The 8550-nt window shown below is 46.2% G+C and overlaps 1 pseudogene; it reads right to left on the reverse strand.

Moving 5' to 3' along the window:
* Positions 1–2244: 2244 nt before the first annotated feature.
* LOC123157591 (putative receptor protein kinase ZmPK1) lies at positions 2245–8550 on the reverse strand (annotated as a pseudogene).

Consider the following 8550-nt stretch of genomic DNA (forward strand, 5'->3'; position numbering starts at 1 on the left):
AGGCTCCTGTCTCTGCCCAGGAGCTGGAGCAAGGGAAGGAACTTGACCCCGCGCAGTACTTGGTTGGGGATGGAGGCGCCGAGGCTCGACTAAGTTTTTTACCGGAGCCGGGATGTACCGGTGCTTGATCCACCCTCCGTCGTTTTCATCAAGATCCGTGTAGGTTTTATACTCTATTTTCAGATACCAGACTACACATAGCAATACATGTACTAGTGTCAGATATTGTCAGCTTTTACAGAAGAGAGAGAGTTAGAATAGAGACAACGGTGCATGCATGCATGCATTCACTCATGGGATACATATGACATGCATTTTATTTTCATCCTCATATTTTTAATGACTTATATCTTTTGAACCAATTGTCCATTATTGAAACTTTTTGTATATTTAAATTTGTGGTGACAAGATCTACAAAACAAGATCAATTTTGGATATGTTTGAAATATATTTTGTTTTATACATTTCAATTATCTTTGAAATCACTTTCATAAAACACTAAATTGTTTCACTATTTCATTAAAGTTTTTTCTAGTGTTTCGCTCATTTTCACAAACTGGAATATGAAACTCACAAAGACACATATATATTTGGTATAGTAGTAAAATATAAGTTTAATATATTCAATTTAGACGTGTTTGACTGCAACTTAGACGTGTTTGAAATACTCAATTTCACATATTTTAAATAAACCTATTTCACCTAATTTCTTATTTTTATATTTTAATTATCTTTTAATATCACTTTCATAAAACATAAGATTGATCCTCTATTTCATAAAAGTATTTTTGACTGTTTCGCTAATAGAAGTTAAAAAAATCATTTCACTCGTTTCAAAATAGATTTCATACATTTCAGAAAACACATTACTCTCATTTGCAATACTAATTTCACTGCAAATTTAAGAAATATATTCCGCTCATAAAAAATATCAGTTTCAAACACTGAAAAATTAGTTTCACAAAAAAAATTATTTTTATTTCACTTTTATTCAAATAACTTATTTCACTCATTTCAGAAAACACACTGCACTCATTTACAAAATATAGATTTCACCCATTTCACTAGTTTCAGAAAACTGATTTCACTCATTACAAAATATATATGAGAAACTAATTTCACTTCATATTTATGAAAAAAACATTGAAACATATTTCACTCAGCAGAAATATCAGTATCACACAATGAAAAAGTCGTTTCACACCAAAAAGATATATTTCACTTTTTTCAAATAACTCATTTCACTCATTCAGAAAACACACTACAGTCGCTCAATTGAAATAATATATTCACTTGTTTCAAAAAATTGATTACACTTATTACAAAAGATAAATTTCACTAGTTTCAGTAAAACACATCACAGTTACTCCATTGAAGAAACAGTTTCACAAGCTAGAATATGAAACTCACAAAGAAAACTATATTCAGAAAAGTGCATCAATCATTTCAATAACTGATTTCAATCATTTTGAAAATTGTAATTTGAAATTAGTGAAATTAATATTTTGATATGATTGAAATAGTAAAAATTAAACTAGTTTAAATATATTCAAGATTGGTGTCATTATAAAGATCTTATGTTCAAGAATTTGAATATATGAAAATTTTAAATAATAGTACAAAGCTGTAAAAAATATTGGTCATCTAAAAATATAACAAAAATAAAATGCATGGATTTGTTTGAGAGAGAGGAGAGATGCTGCATGCATGCGTACATCCACTCAAAAAGTATTGCCTCTCGCTGACATGGACCCTACTAGTCTGACATTGATTTGACTATATACAAAAGGTCACCTGTCTCAATACATGATTATACATATGGATGGGCCCTACTTATGCACAATCATAAAGCATGTGGAGGGTGGATGCGGCTCCGGTACATCCCGCCTCCGGTAAAAAGGAGTTTGGGCGCCGAGGCTCCTGCGCTGGCGAACTGGTGATCGTTTTCACACTTCCTGTCATTGCTGATTCTGTTGAATCATATAACTTTGATTACATTATGTTCCTTAATCTGCTGGCTGCATGATAATTGGTAAATCAAGTAAAAAAAACTGCCTATAGAATGATCTCTACTTTCAGATTTCGTATATTTTTGTTTGCTATCAATCTAGCTTCACCAGGATCAAAGATTTCTTCAAATAACTAAGTAGATGTGTTTTCTTATATGGACCTAAGAATCCAAACAGTAAGAAAAAAAATGAAATACTCCATCCTAAGAAACTAGTTATTGATACAAATCCGGAGAGTCGTGCATATGGCAGGGATAAGGCTTGCAGCAACTTTTCTGCAGCATCACAGAGTATTATTCTCACATCAGATAGATGTAACAATAGTAAATACAATACTGGCCCCCCCTAAAAAAAGGAAGAAAGAGTAAATACAAAACTGAACATTATTCCATAAGTGAAAGCAGAGTTTCGACCACATGGCTCATGCTCGGTCTTCTGCTCCTCTCCTCTTGCACACATGATATTGCTATCTTTAGCATTACTATCGCTTCTGAATGGTTGAATTCTCCGTCCAGTCTGTGGTCGACAAACTCCAGAAGCCATGATTGGTCTTCGTCTGCTAGTTTTTCTTTAAGGATTTCAATAGAGCATATGCCAGCCATTTCAACCTCCTCCTCGCCCTCAACCACCCATCTGGAAAGAGGAACCCCCTTCACTAACTCAAGAAGCATCACGCCGTAGCTGTAAACATCGGCCTTACCATTGATCGGAAGATTTAGAGCCCATTCTGGTGCAATGTAGCCTCTAGTCCCATGCACTTTTGACAACATTTGTGCGCTTGACCCTCGCTGTTGTAGCTTCATCAGTCCAAAATCTGCAATCTTGGGCTGAAACTCTCTATCTAACAATATGTTCTCTGGCTTGACATCGCAGTGCACAATCCATTCAAGACACTCATGATGGAGATAGGCCAGTCCTTTTGCCACCCCAAGTGCAATATTGTACCTTTGGCCCCATCGGAGCACAGGAGAATTGCTCTGGTAATCAAAAAGAACTGTGGCCAAGGAACCATTCTCAACACAAAACCCCCAAATTCTGACGAGATTCATAGGATAAATTCTGCCTATGACACTTATTTCAGACCTGAACTCCTGCTCTCCTTGGATCACATCGTTTAGCTTCTTCACTGCGACCTTCCTTTCATCATCGAGAACTCCCTTGTAAACTGCTCCTGATCCACCACTTCCTAGCTCTTCTTGGAAGCAATTGGTTGCCTTCTGTAACTCCCTGTAGCTAAATATTCGGAACTGGCTGGAAATTATCGTGTAACCTTCATCTATAATCTCTGGTCTTCCCTCCCATTTGTGAACAACCCAACACCCGGCGATGATTAATATAACTTCAATGAAAAGCAGTGTCAATGCAGAAGAAAGGAAGTAGCCAAACTTGAAGTTAGAAGAGCCATCCTGGAACATTAGCGATGAAGTGTTGGCCTCCTTTTGATGAACTTTGCATGCATGGGTTACCGTAGAAGCCAATTCTGACGAAGACAACACTCCCCCGGGAACTTTAAGATAAATGTCAGTGTGAGGGTTTGGAAAGTTCTTGCCGTTAAAAAGATAGACCTTTCTGAAACATTTGCCTTCTCCCTGCCGGTAACCAAAGGCTTGGCAATTAGCATTGTCCAAGCACAAATCTTTGCAGTTACGAATTGTCACCCGCTCCCAGTAGAGCAAGTCATACCCGATGAAATCTGCTCCCGCGACCTTTCTGAATGAGAAATCCTGGGTGGCCCTGAGGTTTGCCTTGCGCCTGCACCCTTTGCTCCAGTCGCTTGCATCGACCACCTCAAAGCCTCCGAGGCAAGAGCACTGGAGCTTGGGTATGTACTTGCAGAGGCTGTTTTTGCCGCAGAGTCCATGAATGTTGCAGACTCCGCGGAACACCATCCAAGAGACCGACCAGCCGCCGGTGGTCGCGTTCAGGCTGTACAGCCTGAGATTGCCATCGTAATCCAGAGTCAACCTCCTCATAACATTACCACCAAGATCAGAAGCTGCAAATTTGAAGTTGTTGCTAGCGGCAAACCGGCCTGTCTGCTCAAGAACTCCATACTGGCTACTGTTGTAAGTAGTCCTGTGATTGACAAGCGGGGTGGTGAAAGGGTCAGGCCACTGTAAAAGAGAGAAGGTGGAAAACGCGCATTGGGGATCATGGCGGGCGACCTCGTGAGCGACGGGTGAGCGCGCGCGGCGGCGCTGCCCCGATCTCCCTCCTCCGACCTCCCCTTCGGCAACCGCGACCAGATCCAGGATCCCCTCGCCGTCCTCTCTTGGCGGCTGCTCTTCTCCCGCGGGGCTCCCTCCGCTATGGCTCCTTCTCCACGCCCGAAGCCGGCTTCCGCGTCTTCGTTGACGGCGGCCGCCGCGGCGTCCCCAGCCCCGTCCGCCTCCCTCTTGGCATTTGCGTCGCCGTCGGCAACGGCTGCTGCTCCGGCCGCGCTGGGTGCGGTGACATCCCCAGCCCCGACGTCTCCTCGCTCAACTTCCACGTCGCCGTCAACTGCAAATGCTTCAGCCGTGCTCGGCACACGGGCTCTTCCTGCCAGCGCCATCGACTCTGTTGTGCGTGCACCGCAGCCGACACTGCCTGTGTCGTGGGCCTCCCTCAACGCCGACAATGATGATGACGACATCGACGATGACGACGAGCTCGCCCCACTGACGCCGTTGGCTGCCAGATGCTCAGGTGGGGTGAGCGATTCGACTGCTTCTACTCCTGGGGCAACACCGGGGCAGCCATGGGTGAAGGTGGGGGGCCGCCATCGCCCCCGGCAGGAGTTGGCACCTGGGCCGCCGCACAGGAAGGAGACTGCGAGCTCCCTCGCCTTCAAGCGAAGAGCCTACGGCCTCTGTTTTCGTTGCTTGGCGCCGGAACATCTCGTTGCTGATTGTCACGGCCCTGTTAGATGTCTGGCGTGTGGCCTCCCAGGACATCGTGAACGTGGTTGTCCCTCGAGCCAGCCAATGAAGGAAGGTTCTCGCCTTCGTCCCCGCTCGTCGCCGGCTTCCCCGCACCGTCCGATGGACCTGCCGGACTGCCAAGCTCCTCGCCACTGCATCCGCTCGACTCCTAGATCTCCGCATCGACGCACCTAGGCCTCCATTGTTGCCCCTCAGGCTGCAGCAGATCCAAACAAGTTTGTTGCTGCTGATTGGGGATTGCTTGAGCCTCTCTTTACTAAGATGGAAATGTTGCACTCTGAGATGCAGACCTTGACCGTCTCTCGCTTGGAGGTGGTCCAGCCCCTTCACGACATGATGACTGCTTTACAGGGGTGGATGACCCGGCTTGGTGGATTCATGGAGCAGATGGAGGTTGTTGTTGGCCAACTGGGCTGCTTGCCAGCCTCGCTCCAGTCGCTTGAGATGCCAGCTGTAGGTTCTGTTGGGAATGTTGCTGGTGGTGTGGATGTCGACAGCGAAGTGGCTAGTTGCTCGTCTGAGCTCCTTGCTTCGGTGGTGCAGCTTGGGGGTGTGACCCCTGTTCTTGTCTCGTTTTCGCCTTTGGAGGAGCATGCTGAGGCTGCTGCGGCTATGGCATGCGCGGAGGCTGCTCTTGGCAGTCTTCCAGTTGAGCCTCCCATGTCTCAGCTGCCCGAGCACCAGGTTGGTTCTGTGGATGGACGAGAAGCATGCCTTTATGGATGTTTCTCCCCTCGTGCCCCTCTCTGCACGTCGCCGCTACCTGTCATGTTGAGTGACCCTGAGAGTGAGGTCGTCACCAATGACGTGGCTCCGGTGATACAAAGTATGCCCGAGCTGCATGCGTTAAGTGTGGAAACCATTTCTCCTTCATCGATGGTGCTCTCGAAGGTGGATTCGCTGGGTGCGATGACGGTTGCCTCGACACCCTCTCCACCTCCCTTGCAGCCTGCATGTGTGGAGAGTGGTGGTCCAGGAACGTCTGGCAGGTGCTCGCTTGAGCCCTTTGGAGGTGTGGTTCCTATGGCCGATGAAATTGTTGTGGCCGGAGTGTTGGTGCCTAACCCCGGGGTCCTTTTAGCCACCAAGATTTGTGAATTCCTCGCCAATTTGGATTCTGAAAATTCTGGGAAGACGATTGGATGCATCTTGGAGGAAAAATCTCTGAGGAAGAAGCACAAGAAGGGTGACTCTAACTCTAGATCCGGCGCCCTTAAAGGGAAACCTTGCAGGAGCAAAAGCAAGAAGGATGACACTACACGGGAGGCGCAAATGACTCCATGATGGATGGTTCTCGGCTTTCTGAGTTGCAGGTGTGGGCTTGGTCGTGTGTGGTTTTTGTCGATGTGTCTTCGTCGAGTTGCAGCGAGTTGATTGATTTTCTTTTCTTGTGCGATACTGAGACCCATATGTTGCGGGTTGCTTCCGTCCAGTGGCTCCTCGGTTTGGGAGTAGTTCACATGTGGATCGGGTCGTGCTTTTGAGCATGGTTGTGACGGTTTTTGCTCGGTTTTCCGCAAATTAACTGGGCAATTCTCTTCTTCTTAATTAATAGACGAGGCAAAACTCTCCATTTCAAAAAAAAAAGGGTCAGGCCAGTATACGCTACTGATCTCAGGGCTGTTGGCCTAGACCCGATGCTGAGTACTTTCCGACGACGGCGATGACCAACGACGAACGACGATGACAGACAAAGCTTGCTGACGAGCTCGACAAGTTGCTTTTACGCCGAGACGCACCGCAGTACAAAGCTGGCTTCCTCGATACCTATGTGCAAAGCTAGCACACACAACTACGCTGATAGCCAATGCTAGCTAGCTATCAATGTGCTTGGTAGATACACAACACACACACAACAGCTGATCGATCCAGCTGGAAACACATGCGTACGAAGCGGCGACTTGGATAGCCACGGGAGCGTGTCGCTCCCGTTATTACTTTTAGGGTCGCGCTAACTGCCACACGTGTGGCAGGAAGGGAGACGTACTACACGTCTCTAATGTAAACAGATTGTCACGTCATCGCATGCATGCATGCAGGAATCTTTTTAGATTTTCAGTTTTTAAAATGTTTTATCTCTTAAACGAAAAATCCGATTGAAAATCCGTTTTCACCATTAAATCCCTCGCGATGAGATCTTCAAAACTAGATCCCATGTTGATATGTTTTGATGAATTTTTTTTTGAATTAAAAGTTGCCATGTCTATTGCATATGAATTGCCATGACGTTTACACTGAAGTTGCCATGATATGTTTCAGCTATTTTCTTCTACATTTAAAAGTAAATTTTAACATTTATAAAACGGGGAATTAAGAAACTAGACTTGCCATGAACCATAAACTAAAATTGCCATGATACATGCACGTAAAATTGCCATGGTTCATACAAAAAATAATTTTCATGGTCAAAGTACTGGAGTTGCCATCATCAAAATACTAAAATTGCCATGATCTACAAACTAAAATTGCCACATAGCAACTTTAGTTTAAGCCCTATGGCAACTGCAGTGTAAACATCGTGGCAACTTCTGGCAAAAAAAAAATTTCAGCGAAACATATCAACATGGGGTCTAGTTTTGAAGATCTCGTCGAGACGGATTTAATGGTGAAAACGAATTTTTAGTTCGCTTTTTTATTTAGGAGATACAACATTTTTAAGCCGAAAACCAAAAAAAATTCTGCTAATGTCATCTATTCATACGTGGCAAAATGAGTGATGATGGAGGCGTGTGGATGATGTGCAAACGCCCACACGTGTGGGCGTTAACATTTCCGTACTTTTATATTATTGCTTTGATCAACTCACGGTACAATCTTTACAGGGGTATACGTACATATATATATGTCAGCCCATCTAGTACTAGCAAACCGAGTCGGTATCTAACACTAGTCCTACTCAGGCTCATATACATGCACGTGTTCACCTAGGTGATTGCTCCGTATACGATCCGCATACGGCGACTACGTCGGGTTTACTTCCAACAAGGGCCGTTGTAGATGAGCTTGAGCTGGTTGTCATTGTCAAAGTAGAATGTATACAAACCTGATGAGAGCAAACCCCTGGCAGACGCAGACACCAGCTTTGTGTGCCGGGTCATCGGCTGCGACGGCAGAAGCGTGTCGGTGGGCGAGTCGAAGCTCCCCCAGAGGCGCTGGCCGCCCGCGTCCACGACGACGAGGTCGCCGCTGTCGAGGAGCTCCGCGCGGCTGGCGTGGGTCGCGGTCGTGTTGGTGCTCCAGACGGCCGCGCCATTGTAGTCGAGCAGGGCCAGGGCTCCGTCGTTCCGGAAGGCGAGCCTGGACCCCCTGCCGTTCACCGGGGCGTCGCGGTTGGCCGTCCACGCGACGGTCTTGGCCTTGGCCGCCGAGCCGGAGAATCAGATGGAGAAGGTGAAGGCGTTGGTGGCCACCCTGTAGAAGCCGCAGGCGAAGGCGCCGTTGGGCGACCCCAGGATGGTTATGGTGGTGGCCTTGGTGCCGTCCTCGATGGACACCGAGGAACCTCTGGCGAGGTAGCTGCCGCCATTGGTGTGACCCTTTGCGAGAGCAACGGGTATCATCAGCAGAAGGAGTGAGATGTATGTGGTGAAGGTGTGTGCACTTTTGGTGGCCGCCAT

Source organism: Triticum aestivum, chromosome 7B, assembly GCF_018294505.1.
Source record: "Triticum aestivum cultivar Chinese Spring chromosome 7B, IWGSC CS RefSeq v2.1, whole genome shotgun sequence".
NCBI lineage: Eukaryota > Viridiplantae > Streptophyta > Magnoliopsida > Poales > Poaceae > Triticum > Triticum aestivum.